At 41.5% G+C, this 27,090-nt stretch overlaps 1 long non-coding RNA gene across 15 annotated transcripts in view; it reads left to right on the forward strand.

Moving 5' to 3' along the window:
- The window catches only part of LOC144316346 (uncharacterized), an 82,138-nt gene that overhangs the window by 17,940 nt on the left and 37,108 nt on the right, over nt 1-27,090 (forward strand). For 13 of the 15 annotated variants that reach the window (XR_013382246.1, XR_013382242.1, XR_013382240.1 and 10 more), the window contains 2 exons: nt 1,766-7,627; nt 25,442-25,557. This is a non-coding gene — a long non-coding RNA (uncharacterized LOC144316346). Of the gene's footprint in view, nt 1-1,765; nt 7,628-25,376; nt 25,558-27,090 lie in introns of all 15 variants that reach the window. The other 2 variants (XR_013382245.1, XR_013382247.1) reach the window with 2 other exon arrangements.

Consider the following 27,090-nt stretch of genomic DNA (forward strand, 5'->3'; position numbering starts at 1 on the left):
GATCCCCTTGTAATAGATTTACAAATCCATACAATTCATAGAGGGAAAAGAGAAACATAAAATCATTTTTAGAAGAGGGGTAGGCATAGGATGGGCAAACATCAAGCCACTGGAAATGAATATTCTATGGGAGGAGGGGGCCAATAGGAAACTGGAACGCTGACTTGGGGCATGTGGATTCCACTACTGGTGCCTCTCTCTCTCTCTGTGAGACCTAGACTAGTCCCTGGGTCCCGGTTTGTTTCCTTGTCTGGAAAATGAGGGGGCTCAGTGACCTTTAAGATTCCTTTCACTTCTATGTTTCTGCCTTAAGTGACTTTTAAAAGAGTACTTGAGTTGCCAGAATTTAGGCCTTTGCCTTTTTTTGCTTTGCTTTGTTGTGCCTTCACTACACTGTTGTGATGTAAACATGAGTTCTTCAGAGTTTCCATTTTTCAGATGGGAGTCTGAGCTGGGTGACTTTGGGTCATGTGATAGATTGCCTAACCTCATGTTAGGCAGCTTCCTCAGATCATCGTATGTTTAGGGGAAAAACAAGCTAGTCTCTTCAGAACAAAAGAGCTTATTCTACATCGCTAGGATGTTGGCCCAATCAGTTATTCCTTAAACTTTTCAGCTAGATTAAATGGAGTAATTTCACTTTTTTTTTTTTTTGTAATTTCACTTTTTATATTTTTCCCCAGCTTCCCTCTCATTCTCAAACCTATATTTTTTAGAACAACTGCAAAGTGAATTCACTGGCCAAGTTTCATGGTATAAGCTCCTATCACAATTCCCTTTAGCCTCTGCGAGGAACTCATAAGGATTATTCCCTTTCCAATATTAAGAGCACTTTCCTGGAGTCTTGATGTTAACCCATCTCTTCTCCACCCCTAACACCAGATCTCTACTCCTTTCATTAGCATTTTAAAAACTTTGAGGGATGGATCCTCAGGCAAAACATAAGGATGCCAAACATTGCCCAACTATCCACACATACTCTAGTTTTTCAGGCAGCAAAATGAATGTATATGCAAACAAATTCAGTTTGCATATCAGACAGTGGAAGAAGTAACTTTTTTTCAGACTCCAGACCCTGAGTCCTTCTTCCCAAAAATAGTACTTTTGAGTTTTCTGCCACAATTAATACTTTTTTCGAATAAACTATATATTATATGAATTACCTTCTCTAAATGAAAATTACTGACTTGTTGCTTTTACGCTGCATACACAAATTGATTTGGTATCATTGTTAAACACCTTTACATGCTCTACTTTAAGATGAAAAATAGACAAAATCAAAATTATATTGGAAATGAAAAAGGGTTAAAGGAATACCAAACTGAAAGCAAAGTCTTGGTTTGGATACCGGCTCTACCATGTGAATCAAGTTATCGGTAAGAGCTGTCCACTCTAAATTCTGTAGTTCTGTAACTTACTTACTACACTTACATCTATATTTACATGACAGTCCTCCATGATCACAATCACAAATTCATGTGATTCTTCTATTAATGAAGGGAAGAAGGAAACATTTTTTGAGAGCCTAATATACCCCAGATCTGGTGTTAGTGATAGATAACTACCTCATTTTGTTTATAAAGAGCTTTAGGAAATAAGCTTGTTCTTTTTTTTCTTTCTTTCTTTTTTTTTTTTTTTTTTTTTTTGATATAAGCTTGTTCTATGTGTAATCTTCAGGATAGATTGTAATATTTTTTTTAAAAAAGGTAAAATACAGATGAGCATGTGTAGCATGATCCCATTAATTTTTTTTTTTTTTAATTAGGTCCTGTATATGCCTAGAAGAATTCTGGAAAGCTCCAGAAGAGAATGTTAACAGTGATTAAGTCTGGTAAAAGTTAAAAAAAAAAAAAAAAAAGTCTGGTAAAAGTTACTGGAGGTTGAGAGTAAAGAGAAAGATTTTTGCTTTCATTTTATATCCTTTCGTGCTTTTTTTAAAAAACCAGGAGCCGGTATTAATCTACCTCTTATATCCCCTTTAGGAGAAAGGAAATAAGAGTAGACTTTGAACAGCCAAGAGAATCGGTATTTGTAGTACTGCTTATTTTATTGTTTTCTTCATGTGAAGAAAATGATATTAAAGTAAAAGAAAAGATAATTACCTAAGTGTAGATAAACCCATGAGATTGTTTTGTTTTTGTTTTTTGTGGGGGTTTTTGGAGAGTTAGAGGGGAGATCCTAAGTTGTCTTTGTTCTGCTTTTAGAATCTAACTTCCAGCTTTTTAGCAAATGAGGCTCAGAGATAGATGGATGTGGGGTGAGAAAGACTTCCATGTGTAGTATGATATAATCACAGGATTAGTTCTGGTTGTTCAATGTAAGACTTACTCATTTCTTTATTCTTCTTTGCTTTGGTGTATAAAGGTGTTTTGTATTTGAATAAAATGCCCTCAGGTATAGGAAAAAATTCTGAAACTCTACATGGTACTCCTATCCTAAGACCACTCCACAACTCAGAGATACTCATCCAAATATAGAGTCGGCTGAAGATGTGGTATGTTATGTTTACAGGTTTGGGTTTAAATAAAATGGCATCCCACCCTTAGTCCCAGGCAGGAGAGACTTCTTCCGTGGATGCTGGGCTTCAGAGGACCCTATAAATACACAGACACACACTGTGCTAAAGAACACATGGGTACCTCTATCTTAGAATCTGGTGCTTAGCACTGACATGGCACAGCCTACAGCCCTAAACATCTGCTTCAGCGACTAACACAATGCAAGTCCAAAAGAACAAATTATGCGGAAATCTTGATTATAACCACATACCAATTGATTTTACTAAAATGAAAGCAATTATATAGCAATTATGAATTATGCATGTCTTTTTTTTATTATTCATCTAATACAGCTCATCAGCAGAACACCCAGACATATGAAATAATAAGGAAATTCTGTTGTCTTTAATATTTTGCTCATGTAAAAAACCACAACTTTCACTGATTTTTCAGCTTTGGTGTTTTATTAGTCAGCTTGGGCTGCCATAACAAGATGCCACAGACTGGATGGCTTAAACAACAGATATTTATTTTCTCACAGTTCTGGAGGCTGACAGTCCAAGGTCCAGGTGCCATAGGTTGTTTTCTGATGAGTCCTCCGTTCCTGACTTGCATATATCTTCCTCATCTCTATTTTCTCACATGGCCTTTCTTCCACGTGCCTGCAGAAAGGGAGAGATCTCTGGTGTCTCTTCCTCTTATAAAGATACCAGTCCTATCAGATTAGGGCCCCATCATTTTGACTTTATTTAACTTTAATTACCTCCTTAAGGGCTCTATCTCCAAATATAGTCTCACTGGGGGTTAGGGCTTCAATGCATGAATATGAGGCGAGATGACGCATTTCAGTTCATAACAGGAACTGTTAGGAAGATGTTTTTGTCAAGGTAGATATAAGGAATAAGCTTTACTCAATAGTTTGCTAGCTTGATTTATGACTTTTACACATTTAGACATATGACATGTGGTCCTCCATTTGTGGTCTTGACCCAGACCCCACAAATATGATGGGCAGACCTATAACAAAGAATAAGTATATGCTACAGTTTGTGGCTAAGAGTGGCTTCCATCAAACCTAGCTCACGGGGTATTTATGAAAGAGTTTGTCAATGAGTAAGGGTGTCTTTCAGTGGAATGATCTATAGGATGAGGTAGTAAGCTCTCTGTCCCAGGACATGTGAAAGCAGAGGATGGTTGACCAAATGGCAGGAATGTTGAGAGGTATGCCTATGCTGAGTAGAAGGCTAAATGAGATGATCAATAAGACCCTTCCTAATTTTAAAATCCTATGAAATCTCCATTATCTCGAAATATAGGCTGTCAGGTCTTTTCCTTAGTTATATCTTTTAAAACAATACTAGCTTTCTAAATACTGGAGTCAGAGAAATTTTCCTAGGGTACTTAATGTCTCCTGAATGTTTTGCTTAATATCTATATGATCTTTTGAGCCACAAAAGCTGTTTCTGAGTTGTATGTGCTTTCAAAGACAAGAAGACTTTTGGCATATTTCAGGTTAAGCAGTAAAACTGCTATTGAATGAGAAAACAGTGCTCGCTTCGGCAGCACATACACTAAAATTGGAACGATACAGTGGAGAAAACAAAATCCCAAACCAAAAATGCATTGCTTTCTGTAAGTGTAGTTCAGATAATCTCTAGACAAGTTATTTGCTTCATATTTAATCACAGTCATAAGGGGATATTACAACAGATTTTATGTTCTCTAGAAAATAGATGATATACAGCTATATGGAGAATATGAAAGTTTTGTTTGCTAAGATCTAACTGTGAAAAAGCTGTTATTGATGGTCTTCCTTACCCCAGAGAGGTTTTTTTTTTTGACTAATGAGAACTGTCTTTGTTTTTATAGGAAAGGAGACAAATATACTGGGAATGATAAAGTAGGGAAAGACCTTAGTGATAGGTCATCTAATCCTTTCAACTCATTGTACTAGTAGGAAAATAGAGGAGATGGACAACTTGCCTAAAGTTACACAGCTAGTTACTAGTAAAACCAGGATAAGACCAAAGTCTCTCCTGCTTCCAATACAGTATTTGTTTCCATATACTTTGTTGCTATACATATAGTATAACACCCAGTGCTCATCCCATCAAGTGCCCTCCTCAGTGCCCATCACCCAGTCACCCTTTCCCCCCACCCGCCTCCCCTTCCACTACACTACCCTTTGTTCATTTCCCAGAGTTAGGAGTCTCTCATGTTTTGTCACCCTCTCTAATTTTTCCCACTCATTTTCCCTCCTTTCCCCTATAGTCCCTTTCACTATTTTTTATATTCCCCATGTGAGTGAAACCATATGACAATTGTCCTTCTCTGATTGACTTACTTCACTCAGCATAATACCCTCAGTTCCATCCACATCGAAGCAAATGGTGCTAGTAATATTCCATTGCTATGACCAGTTTCATTAAACCACTTAGAACCTGGATTCCCAATAATAAGGATCAAAAGCACACTAGTTAGGATCATGTTCTTGTTTACAAACAAAACAAAATTTACCTAACAAAATATCTAATGTTGTGATGATAATTTCTATGAGTTCTATTATTCTAGGTATTGAAATCATACAAATAGTCCAGAATTTCCAAACTAGAAGGCCATCAGTGGAGGCATCACATTCTCTCTCTCTCTCTCTCTGCATCTCAGCAAATGACATTGAAATCCCATACTTCCTTCTGTCACTGTTTACCCTTTCTTTATAAAAACTAACACAAAATTTGTAGGCATTTATAGTCCTTTCCAATATAATATTTTAATACACGGCAGAACATGAACCAGAAAGTTCTTTTTGAAGTTTAGAGGGCTCCAGAGGAAACCCCCATAAGGCACTTGTGTGTATGGCAAAAGGATATAGGAAAACTAGAAAATCTTCAATGAAGAAAGAGATGGAAACCATAAAAGGTAACTTCACTTGCTAAATGCAGACTGTGCAAGGAACTGAAACACGAAGGAAAAGGCACTCAAAGTGGAACTTAGATCACATCCCCTGAGAAGGGGAGTGAGACAGGGCAACACTAAGGCTCGTGGTGCTCACAGCAGAAAACCCCAAACAGGAAATGAAAGTCAAATGACAAAAGGCAAAGGGAAATTAAAATTCTTTATAGAAGGAACTAGAGGAATAAAAAGGAAAATATTACCTTATTAGGTGTTGGGGAGGGAAGTACATACCCACTAGCCCAGTCAGCACACATGGATTCTGAGGGAGTCAGTGCTCTTCTTGTCTCCCAAGAGGCTTCACATGTGTTACTCATGGGGATTTATCTCCAAAAGCCCCAATTTCCTGAACTGTAAGTTGGTAGTAACAGTACCTTCCTAAAAGGGTAAATCAGACAATGTGGGTGAAGCATTTAGCATAATGCTTGGTACCTAATAAATGCTGGATACTTGGTAGCTGTTATTAATGTCATTATGAACTAATTAAACCAAATTTCTATTCTTTCCTTATGCTAATAATTATCACAGATATAGTATGGTAGTTACATGACCTTCAAATACACGGGTAACTACGCTTCCAGGAGATGAGGCCATTGTTTGTAATCATCCGTTTTTGTCAACATCCTTGATGATGGGTCATCAGTTACAAATTTTACTGCCTCAAATTAAAAAAAAAAAAAAAAGAGTCAGCTTAAGCAGTTTTCCCAACGTGATACAACAAGTCAGTGACTTAGCTGAATATAAGACCTGCATTTCAGAGTCCTGTACTCTAGCTAGGATGTCCTGCTAGGATAAAAATAACCAATTAGTTATTTTACATTCTTATTTATAAGCTGCATCATGAAGCATAATCTAAGCCATGATTTAGACTGATTTAATTATAGAAAATCTGCATTTTCCATATGGTATTAAATATTTCTTGAAAGGAATACCTAAAACACCATTTATATTTGCAAACTAGGGACAGCAAACAAGGGATGGAAGGGACAGATGCATTTAATATTTAAGGCATGTTCATATTATTGCAAAACAAATCATTGACAGTTTGATGTACTGATTAGAAAACCTCCTGATCTTACATTCTTATCACATGAAAAATTTGTATTTCATTTATTTGGCCTTATTTTCTATCCCTCTGCAATACTAATATAAATACAAGTGATACTGCTATTAATACTGATATTAATAATCAGTATTTTTTCCTGAATTTTTACCATACCCTTCCCTACCTCTCAGGTCTCCAGCTTTTAGTTATAAGACATTAACATAGAAGAAGGATGTAAATTGATAAGGAAGCCACAGAATGAGCATTTATTCATCTTGAATACTCTAGTAGGACCAAAAAGGTCATAGAGGCTATAAACATCTAAACAAGGGGTTTCAGATTTAAGGTTTAGAGCTCAGTGAATTCCCAAAAAATTGGGGAGATTGGCATTTTAATTTTTACCAAGTAAAGACATGTAAAACAACAACTAGTACCATATACTAACAACATTCCTTACTGAAAGAAAGACCATGTGAACTTTAAAAAAAAAACCTGCTAGGGGGACTTCTGGCTCAGTCAGCTGAGCACCGATTCCTGATTTTGCCTTAGGTCATGATCTCAGGGTCATGAGATTGAGCCCTAAATTGTACTCCACAATAGGCATGGAGCCTGCTTTTAATTCTCTCTCCCTCTCCCTCTCCCTCTGCCCCTCTGCACCACCCCCACTCACCCTCTCTCTTTCTCTCTCTCTCTAAAAAAAGAAAAACCTACTAGGAAAGACCAAAATATCAGTGTAAACTCAATTAACAAGAAGTGATAATAAACTGTCTCTTATGCATGTGTGTGTATTTTCTAAATTTTTAAGTTTTTTTCTCATTTTTCTGGAGACCAGTGAAAGACTGGCTTAATTCATGGACTGATGTTTGAGAGCTGCTCCAGAGACTTCCAAAGAATCCTTTTGGGGGCCAGATAAGTAATAAAATAAGTAATACAATTCTGTAACAAAATACAGAAATAACTTGGTGACTCTTATTGGGGGGTTACTCTGTTCCAGGCCTTGTGCTAAGCATGTGGCTTGCCTGCAGGGTAATGCTTGGTGATGCTTGAATAGAGGAACCAGCCTCTGCTTCTTTCTGATTGTCATCACCATGAAGGCCACTAGGACCCCACTTGGACCCCAGAGATCTCATTGGTGAGCTGCTCTTTCCAAAAACATGATCATTATATGACAATTTAAAAGTATAACATAACAATGGCTTGACTAGCGCTTTGGAGGCAGCAGGATCTAGCCACAACTGGGATACAGTGTTCTTTCACAAAGGGACAAAAAGTTGCCAGGTTTTTTGCCACAAGCTTCTGTGCTGTGACAAAGCACTGCTTTGACCAGTGTACTCGGCCTGGTCTGAGACTACAACAGCCAGCCAGTGATGACAAATCAAAAATAGCCCCAGAGTCTAAATCAAGACACATGGTGAGTGACCACCCTGAGTCACCGCAGACCCATTTGTTACATACTTTATTTTTGGATAATTTTAGTAGGGACCGAAAGTATTTCATTTGCTCTTTCTTCTCTCCAAATAAGAGTACAAAGAAAGGAACTAAGTCATGTGGTTTTGTTTAACTTATCATAAAGGTTGCAGCTGGTAGAGATGATGTGATTCCTCAGCTTTGTAAAGCCCATGGTTAATTGGTTGGGATGATTCGTCCCTCTGAATCGCCTAAACTGCCACCAAGATAGTGGCTCACAGTCTATTGCATAAGAAAATTTTGCTCCCAGGAATGCCTGTTATCGTCCTAAGATCTTTGTTGCCATTCAAGGTGACAAAACAAGTGAATGAGAATGTTGATATGAGACATTTCCTACATGTAGGAAAAAGTTAGTTTGCCTTATTTAAGCCTATTTCCTATTTAAGATTTGAGTTAATTCTATACATGTTTATAATTTGCATTGTAAATATTCTAAGTATAAATATTTCATCTTAGCAAATGTATTATCCTTGTCTTTAAAAATGATTCCCATGAGTACATGTAACCTAGATTTTTCACCATATCTGGTCCTCCTACCACTCCAAAACTATATCCTATTGTTTTCCTTCTATGCGCTGCTCCTCAGCCTTCTCTTTGTTCTTGTAAACTGCCAAGATCATTCTCACCCTAAGGCTTTGCATTTGCTGTTTCTTCTGCTTGAAGTGATCACTCTAACATCTTCACATAACTGGCTGCTTCTTGTCACTTAGGTCTCTGTTCAAACATCGTTTCTTGGAGAAACCTTCTCCAAGAAACCTTGGCTGGAGTAATCCATCTTTTCAGTCCCTCTCTAATACTTTATCTTATTTTATTATCTTTATAGCACTTGCAAATATTAGAAATATCTTATGCTCACTTATTTATTAATTTATCATTTGCCTTCTCTAGCATGAAAGCCCTAAGAAAACAGGGACTTTGTCTTGTTTGTTCCTACAGCCCAACTAGAATAATGTCTGCCACACAGCAGTGCTCAATAAATGTTTGTTGAATAGATGAATGAAAAGATGGAAGAATTCACTAGCATTTTCATATTTTGTCATTTTTATCCCATAAAGTTCATGTCTAAATGGTACAAAGGCTAATGCATTCCATTAATTCTGTTGATCATTTTATCAGTAAAGGTAGGCCAATTGACTCATTATGTAAGTTATCTGGGCTTCACTGTCTCTAACTGATGATATCACTGAGCAGTTGCCAAAACTCCCCTTACATTATATAGCTCAGTCTAAAAGAACAATCAGATAAGAGCACAAATAAAATTTTAATATAAAAAGTAAAGGTTGGATATAATGATTTAGGGTACACAAATAGTTCTTTAAACAAATATCTGGGGCAGCCCGGGTGGCTCAGTTGTTTAGTGCCGCCTTCAGCCCAGGGAGTGATCCTAGAGACCTGGGATTGAGTCCCATGTCAGGCTCCCTGCATGGAGCCTGCTTCTCCCTCTGCCTGTGTCTCTGCCTCTCTCTCTCTCTCTCTCTCTCTCTCTCTCTCTGTCTGTCTCTCATGAATAAATAAGTAAATAAAATCTTTAAAAAAAATCTAAACCAACAACTAACATGATCATTTTTTGTAGGAAAAAAGTCATTAAAAGCAAGAGACCTATTCTTTCCATTTAAAAAATATTGGTATTGAAATTCTAACTAATGCAATAAGATAAGAAAAATAAAATGATAGAACTGACTTAAAGACAAAACTATCTTTACAAATAATGATTATCTACCAAGAAAACTTAAGATAATATTTTTAAAGGACTAATAGTGAAGTTCAGTGAAGTAGAGTTACAAAATAAGCGCATAAGAAGTGATTTTATTATAGAGAAGCCATAGTTCCTTAGGAAACATAAATAGCTAGCGGTGCCTGGGTGGCTCAGTCAGTTAAACATCCAGCTCTTGATTTCAGCTCAGGTCATGATCTCAGGGTCATCATCAAGCTTGAAATTGTCCCTCTCCCTCCCTTCTGCTCCTCTCATCACTTGTTTATGCACATGCATGCCCTTGCTGTCTCTCTCTCTCTCTCAAATAAATAAATCTTGGGGCGCCTGAGTGACTCACTTGATCTCTGGGTCATAAGATTGAGTCCTGCGCCAGGCTCTGGTCCTCAGTGAGGAGTCTGCTTGGGCTTCTCTCTCCCTCTGCTCCTACCCCTGCCTGTATGTGCACATGCTCTCTCTTACTTGTTCTCACTCTCTCAAAAAATAAAATAAAATCTTTTTAAAAAGATAAAGAATGTTATGGATGTTAATATACCAGCTACAGTTTTTATTTTCTTTTCCTAGTGTCCAAACATGGTATTAATCTTAGACTGTAGAACAGGACTATGGATTTTAACATTAATACTGTGTTTTTCTATAAAAATGCATAACTTATCACTTGTTCATTCTTCTAACACTTATACTTGTCCTGTATGTGTAGTTTTGTAAAAGAACTACATAGAAAATGAAGGGAAAAGAGGAAACGTAGTCCCTACTCTTAAGGGATTTATAATCATGATGGAAAGAAATAATGCATGAATGTGAAACCATTAGAAAATTGTTTCTGGTAACCTCTATTTAATAAATACTTATTCAGCACTCATAATGAGAAAACCCTTTTGCAAGTTATATGTGGGGCAATGGGTAGACTTGTCACAAATGTGATTAGAACTCAGTCCTCAACGTCTTTGCAAGCTGTTAGGGAGAACAAGGCACACATCTTTGAGTGAGCTCTAACTTGAAACAGAAGAGAATTTGAGGAGTGCCTGGGTGGCTCAGTCAGGTAAGCCTCCAGCTCTTGGTTTCAGCTCAGGTCATGATCCCAGGGTCATGAAATTGAGCCCTGCATTGGGCTCCATGCTTAGTGCAGAGTCTGCTTAAGATACTCTCTCCCTCTCCCCCTACCCCCCACCACACTCACTCGTACATTCTGTCTGTCTCTCTCTCTGGCTCAGTCAGTCAAAATCTGACTCTTGATTTTCGCTTAGGTCATGATCTCAGGGTTGTGAGATCGAGCCTTGTGCCAGGCTCCCTGCTCAGCATGGAGTCGGCTTGAGATTCTCTCCCCCTCTCCCTCTGCCCTTCCCCCCACTTATGCTCTCTCCTCTCTCTCTAAAATAAAATACAAAAAAAAATCTTTAAAAAAGGAATTTGAGAGAATAGAGGTGGACCAAATGGCATTCCACTTGGAGGGCACAACTTTGCATAAGACAAGAAAGTGTGGGATATGTTTGTGAACCCTGAGGAACCCTATCTGGTTGGAAGACAGGTGTACATGAAAGGGAACAGGGTAGTAAGACCAGAAGGAAAGATGAGAGCAAGCTCAGGTCACAGGATGGGAGTCTTGAATTTCTGACTGCAGAATTGAGATTATATTTGCTGAGCTTTCAACATTTCAAAGCAAGGAAGCAACTTTAGAGGTCTGGTGCAGGAATATTTGATGGTGGCATCTGGGCTGAGTTGAAGCACAGAAGAGAGGGAAGATGGAGGGTCTGTTAGTAAACTTTGGAAGATAAAGAAACAAAATTTTAATAGAAAAAGAAAAAGGAAAAGTTAGACCTAACGATTTAGGATAGACAAATAGTTCTTAAAAGTATCTATCTTAAACCAACAGCTAACATGATAATTGCTAGTAGAAGAGATAAAATACTAAAGGCAACAAGCCCATTCTTCCCATTTAAAAAAACATTGATCTGGAAGTTCCAATCAGACTTAAACTCAACTAGAGTAGACTAGAGAGACACTGCAGAGGTGGGATTGAAGGACTTTGTACCCAAAATTGTGCCTGGCTTTTAGTAGTTATTCATGAAACATTCATTAAATGAAGGAATAATTTTCTGTTCTTCCCTTATAATAAGTTCTCTGGGATAAGATCTCTCTCTCCCTCCCCCACTCCCCTTTGGTTTTTCCACACTACATCCCCAGAGTCTGGCATTTGTAGGCATTCAATTAATGCCACCTTATTATATATGTCACCTCACTAGATATGGGATTGAGAGAAATGAAGGAGTGGATGATTATTCAGTTTGGGATGTATTTCAAAGTCAGTGACATGTTTTCTTTCACAAGTATTAAAAAGGGAAGTTAGGAGGGGCTGGTTTGAAGGGAATGTGATTCGCTCACTTTTAAATGGTTTCATTCGAAAGACTAGGATTATTTACACAATGTGGTCCAGCAGAAAGCTGAAAATATGAAAATAGAACTCTGTAGATAACAATAAGGGATAAAGATCTGAGAGCATCTGCACAGAGGTGTTAATTGAAAGAGTAGGAGTAGTTGAGATCCCCAGGAAGGAGGTATAGACAAGAGACATTCAGTTGAGGACACATCTTAGGATACACCATGTTTTAAGTGAGGCACAAGAGGAGCCAACAAAGGAACAGAGATGAAGTTAGAGGTGAGAGGCAAACTGTATTCTAATCACTCCGAAGATGAGGGAAGGAGATTTATCAAGAGGATAGTTAATAGCTACATCAAATTCATTGGGAAGATTAGTGAGGGTAGACTTTAAGAAAAGCTTTTTATCTGGATGTTAGCGGGAGCATTTCAGAATATGTGCATCTGTGTGGAGAGAGTGGAAAATAAAATCAGAATTTTTAAAAAAAGATTTTATTTATTCATGGGAGACACACACACACACACACACACACAGAGGCAGAGACACAGGCAGAGGGAGAAGCTGGCTCCATGCAGGGAGCCTGACGTGGGACTCGATCCTGGGTCTACCAGGATCAGGCCCTGGACTGAAGGTGGCGCTAAACCGCTGCACCACCTGGGCTGCCCTAAAATCAGACTTAAATGGACAATGCATGAGATAAAAGGAGTAGATACATATTCCTCAGTTAAGAAATTTGCTGGGAAGATGCCTGGGTGGCTCAGTGGTTGAGCGTCTGCCTTTGGCTTGGGTCGTGATCTCTGGGTCCTGGGATCGAGTCCCACAGCGGGCTCCATGCAGAGAGCCTGCTTTTCCCTCTGCCTGTGTCTCTGCCTCTCTCTCTCTGTGTGTCTCTCATGAATAAATAAAATCTTAAAAAAGTAATTTGCTGGGAACAGGAGGGAAGACAGAGGAAAGATTAGAGGCGTTTGACTAGTTTCTTATAGATGCTCCACCATTAAGTGGTTAACTTGCCCCAAATTTTCAAACCATGGCCCAGTCCAGTTTGGAACTATCTGTTACATAGCATCCCGTCATATATTCCATTGCCAATGGCCAAGCAACAGATAGTTGCAGATGATCTCCATGTAGCAGCATGGACTGGATTCTGTGGAAGAAGATGTGTAAGTACAGGGGAAAGCAAGAGACAGCATGTCAGAAGAAACTACATATGAGCCAGCAAGGAACCACACAACGAGTGATTAACTTGGATCACTGACATCACAGACCCCTGTTCTGAACTAGGCCCTGGGATCTGGTTAAAGGATGATCCTAGGGTTGACTATGATCTCTGCTTAATGGTGGGATGAGTCTAATGATGTCTTCAAAGCTGGAATAATGAGGGACTGAAATAGCAGGAGGGGTGTTCCTAAGTTGAATGTGAAGGTTGGTTTTAATTAGAGTGGGGAAGAGAAGCAATTTCCAGCCTGTGGGACACACCTGAAGATAACACACATATGAGGACTGCCTTCCTGTGGGCCAGTGAAATGTCCTTCTGACCACGTGGATGTGGAGGTCTTAGAGGTGACTGAGATTTACAAAGGTGATCCTGAAAGCTATTCACTGACATAGAGGTACCAACACCTCCTTAAAGCTTGAATGAAAGGATTTTTTCTGTTTGTTTTTTTTTCTCTCCCACTATTTCTCTGAGCTGGAAGCGGAAACATTCTTCTGTGTCACGATCACCACACTAGTTAGAAAAACATCTTCCACCAAAATAGAAAATAAATAAATGCTCACAATCTATGATATTTATGGGAAGATCCATCTCAAGACCAGGGAATGCTTTACCATTCACCTTTTTGGAAAAAGAGAAAGGAAGAGCTCATGATAGTCATCAGAATCAACCCACTCTTTCACCCATAAACTGCAAGGCAGATGCAAACATCTTCCCCAGATGCCCTGTCATCTTGTGTCATCTTTGTCATGAGACCAGGACTGTGCCCCTTAAAGACTCATGTGACTCCAAGATCCTCTCCTGCTATTTAGCATCCATCATTTCAAAGAATTTGGTTCAACTTTATCCTTCTTAATACCACTCGGTTTAACTGGTCAACTCTCTTGAGGTCGGGAGATCTCTTTACTCCAGTAAGAAACATCTAAAATATGAGGAAATAAGAACTTCCAAAGCTTTAGGAGAGCGCGGTTGTAAGGAAGTGACTTTATGATGTTCTACCAAGGGCTGTTTCCTCAGGATAAAACAACAGGAAGCAGAGATATCCACTGGGAGTGAGGACTGCAAATCCAGGCAGTAATTTAGAGGACAGGTGGGAGTTTCTTTCACCTATGATATTCCAGAATGGCTATCCTTGAGTTAAATGCAATACGTTGTACATCTTCCATGATTCAAAAATTTACCAAGAAATGTAAATTTCAGGTAAGTCCTGAGGGCTTGGGAACTGCAGAATTGGTATGAGATACTCAGTGAAGAATAGCAATCCTATCTTACAAGTATTTAATATCCATGAAGTAGATGTGCTAACAGTCGCTGTCTAGAAAATCATGATCATCCCAACAAAAGTTCCAGTTCAATGAGTTTTGAAGAATCCACAACCTAACTTTTCTGTTCAGTCTGGCTCATGTAACTAACTTTTGGAATTCCTTGGGGGTCATTTGGGACTTTTAGTGTTTAAAATCAAGGGGTAGGTCTAGGAAAAGGCCTAATGTCCAGGAGCAAAAACAACATAGTCTTAGGCATCTCAATGTACTCATCTCAGCTGGCCTCTAGAGAAGGGACCTGTTAGGCATGTGTTGGTGGCTATGCTTCAATCTTACCTAACAATTTATAACAAAGAATTAAGAACAGGTGGCACAGTTGTGCTATGCTAATAAGCACACAGAGATGGATACAAAGATTTCTTTGGACATCATTGTTTTGGCTGTTAGAGGCTCATGGCTCAGGTATGCAGGTTGCTGTGAATGAGAGGAATGATACACTTTGTTAAAATTTGCCACGGTTCCTGAGTACAGTCTAGATTCCCTTAGTAAGAGGCTGAAACCAGGAGGAATTCTGGCTTTCATTTACAACAGGACAGTTCTGATTCCCTTCTTTTTTTCCTTCCTTTATGTGTACAAAAAATATTTGGCAATAGTCAACTGTAGTATAGGGACTCAGAGCTCTCATTCACTGCATGTTAAAGGTTTCTTAAAGGGTCTCCATGTTTTTACAAAGGAAGGGACCAGGGAGAGGACCCCACATGAGAGAAGGCTCATCTACACTCACAGTTAGTCCTTCAACCCTCTACCCTACTCCAACCACTGCTAACCCTACTGACCTTGTGGTATCTATCTCCTCCCCTAAATTGGTGCTTGAAGTTTACTTTAACTCAATTTCACCTGGATACAGATGTTAATAGGAACAAACTATTTCTAGACATGAGCACTTGAATTTTTCATACAGTCCTGATCTAGAATGTAAGAGCCCACGGGAGTATAGCAGGACACAGGTTTTCTCTGAGTGAAGCTTTCTTTGTTCTCTCAAAAGAAGATGACTCTTGGATTAGCTCTGGCCACTTGATCAAGTCTGGAGTCTTGGGAGTTTCATCCTATTACTTAATTCAGTGTGAGCTCGATAAATCCACAATATGAATTCTGAGAGACCACTGACTTTCTCAGACACTCACTTTCTACCAGCATAAAAGAGAGAATAATGTTCCTCCTCTCTTAGGGTTGTTAGAATTGTGAGCTAAGGTATTTTTGAAAGTGCCTGACACAGTGCTTCTCAAGAGTTTGCCTCTTTGTCAGCTTTTACTTGAGCTGCTGGAAGCACTCTTTCTCCTGAAGAGTGCTCGGGAATGCAACTGCAAAGTGACACATAGTCTTAGTATCATGGGGAATACAGTTAATGGGAAATGACTTCAGTTTACTGCATCTGCTAGTAATCCTGTGATGCCATCGCAAAACAAAAGGCACATGACTACTCGTAAGCCCGCTGCACCTGAAAAAGAAATTGGATTCGACTCAGAAAATCAGACTGTAAAGCTAATCGCTCTGATCCAATAACGTGGCCCTGCAGAGTGGCATCATCAGCCCTGAGACACAGAGAGGAGGAGGGAGGGCAAGGAAGGAGAGTGAGCACTCCGGGAGGCAGCTGCCCAGCTCTCCAGACACTCAAACCAATGAAAAATTCATAAGGAGATGCTTTATAGCCAATGTCTAATACCACACTGGGTCACAAGCCCATCTGAGCCAATCAATAGTATTCATCATCCTGAAAGGAACTAGTGATTGCATGTTTACAAGAACTGGGAGGTTTTCCAAGCCAAGGCCAGTTTCTGGTTACTTGGCATGTGTCACCCCTAAAAATATAGAACTTAGTTTGAAAAATGGAACCCAGGACTTAAAAAAATATTACACAGGGTGGAAGAGGAAAGGAACTTTTCAAATCTAGGTATGGGTGGGGGGATTTTGAGTTATTTTTTAAGTCAACTTAAGGCCTAGTTTTTAAACCAAAGCTACTTTTTTGTTTCAGTCTTTAGTGGCTATTCTTTGTATCTGATTTCTTTTTATTTAGCTCCAGAGTTTTTGTTTAAGATTTTATTTATTCATGAGAGATACACACAGAGAGAGAGAAAGGGAGAAGCAGAGACACAGGCAGAGGGAGAAGCAGGCTCCATGCAGGGAGCCTGACGTGGGACTCGATCCCAGGTCTCCAGGATCACGCCCTGGGCTGAAGGCGGCACTAAACCGCTGAGCAACCCGAGCTGCCCTGTAATCATTTTTGAGTGTCAAAATATTCCAACTATGGGTTTTTTTTTTTTTTTATTGTCTAGTTAGAAGTCTGTTAAAAGAAGTTGCCATTATGTGCCATTCCTCTGTTGACAGATGGGCCATGCGTTTTTAAGCCCCAAGCTTTTGTTCATCGCAGGCATGTAGCCCTGCTGTCTCCATCCGTTGAACAAACCATACCTGACCAGTGCCACCTATGCTAAGCCTGCCCATCTCCTCAGGTACAATGAACGGCACTTAGGGAGTGTACTGGTAGATGCGGGGGGAGGTGGTCTTTGGGGGCTGACAAGCCGGGGCTGTGATTGGGGCAGCTTTACCAGCCGTGCGACCTTGGGAAGCTTCTTCACCAAGACTCAGTTTCTTGCCTATAAAATGGGAATAATTCTCCCCTCCTTGGACGGTTAATATAATGATGTGTTGTTTCCTGCCCTCTGCCATTTTAGCTTTTTGGCTTCTCCCAAGAGCACCTGTAGAGTGGGAGTTAGGAGCTTGAGTGAGCTTGAACAAGCAACCTAGCTTTTGTGCCTTAATTTCTTCCTCTCAACCATGGGGATGATGATACATATTATCCCATCTCTGCATTCATAAGTTTGTAGGGAAGATTAAATCAGATGATCAACATAAGGTACTTGGTGTCTGGCACAAGTAGGAGCTCAGTGAATGTTGGTTCTTCTGTAATCTCCCAGGACCTCTCATGATGTGATTGGTGTTTTCACCAGAGCTCCTTTATGGCTTCGCAGTGGTTGGTACATTCCCCACTGTTGGCTGCCTCTTGGAGTCACTCTCTGGTGAGGCTTCAAGACCCGGGGAAGGACCCTTCCTTACCTGTGGCCATATCCTGTGAAGGGTCACCCAGATTTCCCCAGCAAGTGCTGCTTGATGGGTATCTGGACCAGAGGAGCCCTTTGGGGCGACTGGTCTGAGACAGAGAAATGCTACTTAACCCTGCTCAGCATCCAGATGTCAGGCCAAAGGAAAGAAAGTTAAACTGTGAGAAAACCACCTGAGCACAGACTGAGTCATTTCTCAGAAAAAGGCCTTAGTGACCTCAACCCCCTCTTGAACCTAATCCTCTTGGCAGGGAGTTCTTTTCCTGACAGAAGGTGGTACCATCCTGGCTTTGGTGCCATGAGGCAAGATCAAAGTGAAAGAGTGGGATTCCCTCAGAAACCAGGGCGTGGTAGCAGCCTTGGAGGGTGTCTGCCCTACACCAACAGCCATGTTATACTCTAGCATTGGTTCTCAAAGCATGGGCCTTGGGCCAGCAGTGTCAGCATCACCTGGGAATGTATTAGGAATGCAGATCCTTGGTCTTGCCCTGGATGTGCTCAGTCACAAACTTGGGGATGGGCTTCCCAGAAGTTGGTGTTTTAATGAGCCTGTTGGTGATTCTGGTGCATTCTCAAGTTGGAAACTTACCGGTCCATGAGAAGTGATGAGGAGAAGAAGTGTGCTAGTCCTCTTTCCCAGGCTCTCTCTGAGGACTGGCTAGGTTCCTACCTGACATTCTTATGTCTGCTTGAGCTGGTTTCAGCAGACTTCTAAGCTAAAGCATTCTGAGTAATAAACCAAGGAAGGTCCCTTCCAAGAAAACTTGTAAGAAAAATGAAGCATTGGGGTGTCCCCTGCTTTGGCATTTCCCCCTTTGGGTATCCCTAAAGTTCCTGCTCAGAAAGTCTGGTGGTGATGAGTGCCGCCCCATCCTTCCTTCTGGGCAGAGACAGACCATGCCAAAGTGGTTTGTCACGCTGTCACTCAGAGTTCAGCCCAAGGGAAAAGTCTGATTTGTGCACAAATATTTAGGTACAAAGATGCTTATCACAGTATTACCTATTTAGGACAAAATGGGGGTGGAGAAAAAACAACCCAAATAAATTATGGCACACCCATATGGAATTCTATGAAGCCGCTGAAAATAATGTTTTCATAAAACATTTGGTCAAGAGGCAAGTCAAGTGATACAATATTGATACAAAATAGTATGTACAGAATAAATCTGCATATGTGCATAGAGAAAAATCTAGAGGTAAACACACAAAATGTTAACTGTAGTTATCCTTTCTGGGCAATGGTATCATACAGTGTTTTATTTTTTTCTTTATACTTTTGGTAATTATAATTTTTTACCTTCTTTTTTTCTTTATGCTTTTTAGTATTTTCCAATTTTCTGCAATGACTATGTATTACAAATAGGAAAATAGGGGGAAAAAATCAATAGCATTGAATAAACTTGGCTTTTACCCCTTTTACCCCTCGCCCCCAAGTTTGTTTCTTGTGCCTCCATGGAGCCCCTCTGGGACCTTCCATCCAGTGAAGAGAGAGTGACTATTGGCAGCTCATCCCCCCAAAAATGTGTCCTCTTATAAACTCCACTTTCACCATGTTGTTTATTAAGAGTCAGATAGATCTGGTGGCTGTTTCAAGTCTTTCCCATCCTCTGAACACCTTACTTTCATGACAGCAGTGTGTTTCCTTTACTGGAACAGACTTGGAGGTAACCATGCCAGGCTGAGGTCTGGCAGGAAAGGGCAAGAAACCAAGCCAGAGTGGGCTGTTAATGCATAGGGGAGATGGAAAGGGGTCCAGCTGTGCCACTGGGGCTGGCTGGAGCTGGCCACAGCAGCTATGCCAGGGTGCCCCAAGGACAGAGCAAGCTCTGGCAACTGATGATCCTTGGGTCAGTGGCCCAGCTTTGGGCAAATTCAGGCAGCCAGAAAAAAACACAGTAGCCCAGCACCTGACAAATAGGGGATACTCAGTAAATATTTGTTGGGTGCAGCTATAAATGAAGCTTCACCTCAGGCTTTGGTGATCAAGGCCCTCCACCAGAGGAGGCCAACAGGGCCAGGGGTCTGGGCAAAGACTAGCTTGCAGACAAGGGAACTACGAAGAAAGCGTTCAGCTGTGTATAGAGAAATGGTGCAGAACGGCGGGAAAAGCAGAGGCCTTAGAATCCAATCCAGGTTGAAGTCCCACCTCTTCCACTAAACACTGGGTCATTTGGGGTGGTTTTCCTAACTTCCCTGGACCTCATTTCTTCCTGAACTACCTGGGAATACCTCTCCCCACCTTGTGGGTTTTTTTGCTATATCCGTGAGATAATGTAAGGCTTGTGAAGGACAGTTACAGATCTGCTCCAGTGGCTCAGCAGCGGCCTGAGAGCAGATGAAGGCAGGAGCGGTACTGTGGTCCGGGCCAGCACCCTACCCAGGCGAGGTCGGACGTGCTGCCGCTCGCCCAGAAACCTGGGCAGGTCGCTGGCATCAGGTACCGACCCTGCTCAGCAACTGGGGCCACTGCCTCTGAACTGCCCAGTGCAGGGGCTGGCCAGGCCGGCCTGGAGCTGGGTGGAAAAACTGGGCTGGGGAAGCAGAGAGCTTGAAGGAGAGGAGGGGCATGGCTCAGAAGCCAAAAGGATAAGGAGACAAAGGTAAGGTGAAGGCTTGGGTGCCAACAGGATCCTCAGATCGACGATATAGGTTTGGCTTTCTCTTTCTCAGGGGTGATTTTGGAATCTCGTTTACTTGAAGTGACTTGGGAGTTCTAACAGCTTTGATGTGTGTGTGTCAAGGTCACTCAGACCTCCTGTGCACACCCTGTTTTCAAAATAGCTCCCTAAAACCGTAGCAACAACCAAAGGCCCCCAAAGCCAGGTCATTTTCAGAAATGAGAGGAACTTCCCCGACACACACATTCCTTCTTCTCACACCCGCTGGCTCTTCTTCCCGGAACTTTCTTGGTGCCAAGTGCTACCTTCACATCTTTGGGCTTATCCTTACCTGGAAAATGCATCATGTTCATTGTTGCCTGGCTAATCCACCAACCCTGTCATTCCTGTCTGCATCTTGGGGCAAGATTTGCCAGCACACTTCCCACTCTCTAGAGGCTGCCTTCTGACATAATCACCTCTGCCTTATGTCAGATTGTACCAGACCATGAGCGTACTTGGCATGAGGGTTGTACAGTATTCATCTTTCTGCCTTTTGCAGATCCTAGCACAATACCGGTCACACAGCAGGTGCGCTCAGCATTGGCTGGGTGTAATAAAGACGGAGGGGGGTTAGCAGACACTGTGGATTGACCACCCAGAGCCTTTCATGACTTTGTCTCCTGGTCTCCTCTGTTGTGTGGTTGGAAACAGAATACAGTTGATCCTTGAACAACATGGCTTTGAACTGCATGGCTCTACTTCTGCATGGATTTTTTTTACAGCACACTATTCTAAGTGTACTTTCTCTTCCTTCTGATTTTCTTAATAACATTTTCTTTTTCTCTAGCTTTATTGTAAGAATACAGTATGTAATACATATATAAAATATGTCTTTGTTGACTGTTTATGTTAATGTTAAGCCTTCTGGTCAACAGTAGGTTAATAGTTGGTAAGTTTTTAGGTTGTCAGAAGCTATACATGGATTTCCCACTGCACAGAGACTTGGTGCTCCTGATCCCCGTATTGTTCAAAGGTCAACTGTCCTCAGTTTTAGCTACTCTTATAGCTGGAGGTGGCCATGTGAAACAGTTCTAACCAGTGAAATATAAGTGCAAATCTTCAAGAAAAAAGCTTTCTTTCCTGAGTCAGAGGCAAACCTCTCTAAGAAAAAGCCTTTGATCCTCTTGCCATTCCCTTTCCTTCCTACCTGGAATGCAGACATGATGGCTGGAAGTGCAATAGCCTTCTTGCAACCGTAACACAATAAGCAACAGTCAGAAGGGCCAAGTTAAAGAAAGAAAAGAAACAAAAACAAAAGAAAAGGAGAAAAGAAAAGAAACAAACGAACTTGATTCTTGATGGCATCATTGGTGACCATTATTGCTAGGTTGACCAACCTCTTGGTTTGCTTGCGACTGAGGGATTTTCTGAGATGCAGGATTTTTGATACTAAAACAGGAACAGGTGTGGGCACATCTGATCCCTAGCCCAAAGTTGGTCACCCCATCCTAGCCCTGGGTGCTTATTTCCAGAGATGACTTGCTATATAATAATAATAAAAAAGAATTGCAGAAAGTTGGTATTTCTAAGATTCGATGAACAGACATGGATAGAGTTGCAGATCACTGGTGCTAGCGGCCTTCACAGACATTCTCCCAGTTGAGTCTCATAATGATTCTTCATGGTAGGTTTTGCTAAACTCATTCTACAGGTGAAAAAACTGAGGCACCAAGAAGGTAAATCCAACTGGAATTTAAGTCCTGTATATTAATGCCATGTCCTTTTCCCCTAAAGCCATTCTGGCTCATTTTCTCTTAACTCAATATGTGATCATTCAATGTTATTCTAGGAATGGGCATCATGCTTTTCAAATGAATAGAACCACTGTGAGATGCAGTCATTCCCTTTCTTTTTATGATTTCTTTCTGGACAAGAAAAAAAACAAAAAACAAAAAACAGTGATCTGACTTGTTTCCCCATCACTACAATCAGTGAACAACAGAGAATTGGTTTGCATAGATTGTTTTTTAAAAATTACAAATGAATGATTCAAAAGTTGCAAAGGGGCATGTAGCAAAAAGTATTTCTACCCCTATTGCTTTATAGATGAATATTAGGAAAACATCTATCAGTTTTGAATTAATGGTTTTGAATGTGGGTAATAATGATAGTATTTGTCTTCAATTTTTGAGATTACAAAATACTCTCAAAGACACAGTCTCATTTTCTCCTCCTGGCTCATTGGGGACTTTTTCTTCAGACCCTCCTCCGTACTCACAGATCCTCTCCCCCTAGTCCACCCCACCCCCATCTGCTGAGGCCAAGACTGCTCTGTGGTCCCTCACACCTTTCACAGGCTATGTGCCTGTGACCAAGACCCCACTGCGGCTGGTGTGGACTGTCCCAGGGCCTCCTGAGTTGTTTTTTTGTTTTGTTTTTTAAGAGTTTATTCATGAGAGGCAGAGAGAGAGAGAGAGAGAGAGAGAGGCAGAGACACAGGCAGAGAGGCAGAGACACAGGCAGAGGGACAAGCAGGCTCCATGCAGGGAGCCCGACGTGGGACTCCATCCGGGGTCTCCAGGATCATGCCCTGGACTGAAGGCAGCGCTAAACCGCTGAGCCACCGGGGCTGCCCCCTCCTGAGTTTTAAGTGAAGGCCCTCCATGTGTTCCTTGTATCACTCACCATGGTGAGAACATGCCCTCCTGGGAGACCTGTTGATGGGCTGGCTGGCCTGCTTTTGTACTTGTGCCACATGGGAACCCCCCCTCAATCAGCACATCTGACTCACATTCGCTGACAGTTTGCTTATTTATTCACAGTTTGCCCATTATTCAAAATAATGTTTATGAAACATCTGTAATAATGTGAGAAAGTATTATGTTAATTGAGAAAGCATAATATATCAATAGCTACGTAAAGGTACATCACTGGGTATCATATAATTTAGACTTAGCACAAACCCTACATGTCGAAGAATTCTGGAAATAACTCATTCTTTCTTCCCTGTCAGCCCAGTTGTACTTCTTCCTCCCAATTTTCTCATCTTCACTGGGCTCCACCCAGCTTCCTGAGCCAGGTTCCTTAGCATTCTCATTCTTGGCTCCTTTTCCTATACCCACATCCCCAGCACTCTTGGCCCCCTGCCAGGCCAGGCTGTCACTAGTCCTGCTCGTGCTAGCTCCTGCCCGCTCACAAACCCCTCTGCTGCTCTCTGTCTCTGCAACTAACTCCCTAGGGCATCCTCTGTCAGCTCACACCCAAACTTCTGTAACATCCTTGAGACGGGTCTTCTGAGTCCTAAGTCTTGCTCTGCCTTGGTGCATTCGCTCTATTTCAGTTAGGGGCCTCTGTCTTTAAAAGAAGGAAAAAAAAAATCATCCTATAACACACCTGCTTCAAGGTCTACTTGTGCCCCATTGTCCTCAGGAAAGAGTTGAATTCCCTGGCTCCTGCTCACTTCTCCAGCCCCTCCCTTGCCTTTCCAGACTCTGCCCATCGCCTCCTGCTGTTGCTAAGCCCTCAGCTCAGGCCCTAGGTCTCACTTCCCTCTGGACATACTCAGCTGCTCTGCATGTTTTGACTTGTCCCTGGTTTAAGCCTCACCAGCTTTAAGGAAATAAGGTAAAAACTAAAACATCAATTAAGTTTTAGCTGAATAGTGATGATACATTCATCATGATGTATATATAATTCAGTCAATCCATCAACCATTCATTCGCCAAAGATTCATTAATTCAGATTTATTAGGCATCATACATACAATGAATAGCTCAGGGCCACACTGGCTTCTAGGTGTCAGCCCATATGGTCCTGTAGCAGGATTCTTGCAGATTTGTTCATTCAATCTGCATTTCTACCTTTCATTTGTATTTATTCAACAAATGGCCCTGCAAAAATCAACAGAATGGAATCCCTGTTCTTAACGGTCACAGACTCATGAACACATCATCGTGCCACCTGGTCAAAGGCATGCAAAGGAAGGCAAAGCACTGCAGGAGGGAAGTCTCATAACTGACCAATGTTGACAGTTAGATGGGACATGAGACATAGGGGGACTAGGAAGCAAGGGAGAGAGGTTCTTTCCAGAAGAGGAAATAGGTAACAAAGGCTGGAAGATAAAAACTTGGCTCTCTTGGGACTTGGGTAATGTGTGCACTGTGGCCAGAGTGCTAGGAGCCATGCATCCCACCATACAGTCCACCTGCTGTTGGCACTTCATCCTCCACCAGAATAGAAAATCTTCCCTTCTAAGTCCTATCCATTCTCAAGACCCACTCAAGACTTACTCAAGACCTACTTCCTTCATAAACTCTTTTTGGACTATGTATCAAATAGATGGGCACTTAATTCTATTCTGTTTTGTACAATGCCATTCAAAATTTCATAACAAATTTCACCTGCCTACCCAATTGTAAACTCTTTGAAGATGGGGACTATGATACACACTTTTTCTCAAATTTGTGAATATCCAGCAAGAAACCAAGCACTACTCTGTGAATGCATATTGAAGCAACACTCACCAGGCCTAGAACCTCTAAAGGCAGAGTCCCAGGCAGTGCCCATGCACCTAACCTCAAGCAATGACTGGTGAGTCCCTTCGTATATGCCTTTTGTCCTCCTACAACACCTGCTAAGATATTGGATCATGGGTCTATGATGAGGGTAGATTAGATGTCATTAGCCTGATTTTATGATTCCTAGAGAAGAGATAAGTAACAATGTTATAAGGAATTTAAAGGGATCCCCATTAGAAGTGCCTAGCTCTAGTCAGCCTTTGCACTGTTAATAAACTTGACGGCCATGGAAAGTTAAAAAAAAAAAAATGTTATCTGTGAAAATCCCTGTACTTATAGATAGAAGGACCAGATCTTTTGTCCATCTCTACCATGTATCAGCTTTGTGACTGGAAAAATCATCTATGCCTTTTAAACCTCAATGTCCCCAGTCTTTAAGATGGGAATTATAATACCTCATAGGGTTGCAGCTACTCTCACAGGGCTATTGTAAGGATTAGATGTGGTAATGATGTGAACGTGATTGGTAATATGTGAAGTGTGTCACTTAAAAATCAGAGAACACATTAATTTTTAGTATAAACTAGAGTTCTCTTCCCTCTGTTTTATTCTCAGCATTCAAAATCCAGAGACAAGCTCTCCACAGGGAAGTACATGAACTGTGCTTATTTTTCTTTAAGGAGAGAGAGAGTCCATCATCTTGCACCTAGGAGATCTACCCTAACTACCTTCTCAGAGACTGTATGTGTTGGAACAGTTGTGTCTGCAGTCCCCAGGGCAGTGTGGAGCCCGTGAGGTAAGGTGCCCTGTCATGCTCAATACCTCCATGGAATTGCACCTGCTTAGAAAAATTGCCCAGGCTCCACTTTTCCCAGGGAGAATTCTGTGTTCCAGGCCATCTCCTTCCAAAAGAGGGTTCTGCATAGATTTGTCAGGGAAGGTGGTTAAGCAATCAAACAACAAAAGTGGGCCCCAAACCAAGACCCTAAAAAAGAAGAAGAGGACACTCTGGAAGGAAAGACAGTTATGTCTACACAGTGGGCACCAATCTAACCTGTAATGAGTAGCCTGGACTCAAAGCTTATCTCTGATGCAAACTGACTGTGTGGCTTTGGGAAACACACCCACCTCTCTGATCCTTTAAAATTATGCTTTGTAAAGTAAGCATAATAATGCTAATCTTCTGGTGTTAATTAAGGGTTACACTTATATGAGTTTTACAAAATGGAAAATGCCATGTAATTATGAGTTGATTATAAATTTCTCTGCCTAAAGTAATCGGTTGTTCAGAATAACCCAAATGAACTGTGTGTCTGTGGGCATCCATAAGGTTGTCCACCAGGGAGCCTTAAGTGGAATTCTAAGAACCAGCCCAAGATCTGAAAAGGCATCTCCTGCGGATGAAGGACTAAAGGCCTCCCTCAAGTGGTTGGCCTTGGTTTCCTGCACACCTCCCCTGCCCTGGGACAGGGATGGAGGACCCGGCTGCATCTCCCACGTCTTCCTGCACCCCAGGCTTTATGGTTCCCAAGGCTCTTCCTTTTGCCCCATCTTTTTAATTTTCCCAGTTAACCTGTCAGGCTAGCAGAGCAGATAAACCCTCTCTTCACCCACATACACCTGTTCTGGATGACTTGCCCAAGGCCACAGAGCTCAAAACGACAGTGTCAGGTCTTTGGCCTCTGTGGTCTGGAACCCCAGCTTGGAGGGTTAGCTGGGATTTGAGCCCAGGTTTCTAAAATCTTTGCCTATAGACCACACCGTGAGCCCATGAGCCCAAGCTTAACCAAAGCCCTATGCCCCACAGCCTTGGAGGTAAACGGCCCCACATTGACACAGAATTAATTCCCTGGCAACCCTGGCTAGGACCTGAACATCTTCTACCTGTGGCTTTTTTTTTTTCTTGCATGTGTTTCCAAGGGGACCAGTAGGCACTTGCCCTCCCCACTTTGGTCCTCGCTCCCTGTGTGTAATTGGGGTGCACCCTGTTGGCCCCGCACCGTGATGAATGGGCTTCTTCAGGCAAGCCGGCAGTGACTGAAGCCCTGCCAGCCCTGTGGGCTGCTCCTGTGCAGCATCGTGCACTCAGATGCGATTAGCCCTGTGTGTCACAATGCTTGGCAGCAGTTCCAGGAGGCCGGGAGGTCTTTGTTCATGCCATTGTCCTGTCAACTGGCTATAACTTCATTTGGCCGTCAGCTTGCTTGGCCTTATGCATCATCCTGGCCCGCTGTCTGCTCCCTTGGGTCATGGTTAGTCTAATATTCCAGATATTTTTCAGGGAATATCCAGGGTATGTGTTTGAAGTTCCTGCATCTTCCCCCCGAAG

The sequence above is a fragment of the Canis aureus genome, chromosome 6 (genome assembly GCF_053574225.1).
Source record: "Canis aureus isolate CA01 chromosome 6, VMU_Caureus_v.1.0, whole genome shotgun sequence".
NCBI classification, from domain to species: Eukaryota; Metazoa; Chordata; class Mammalia; order Carnivora; family Canidae; genus Canis; species Canis aureus.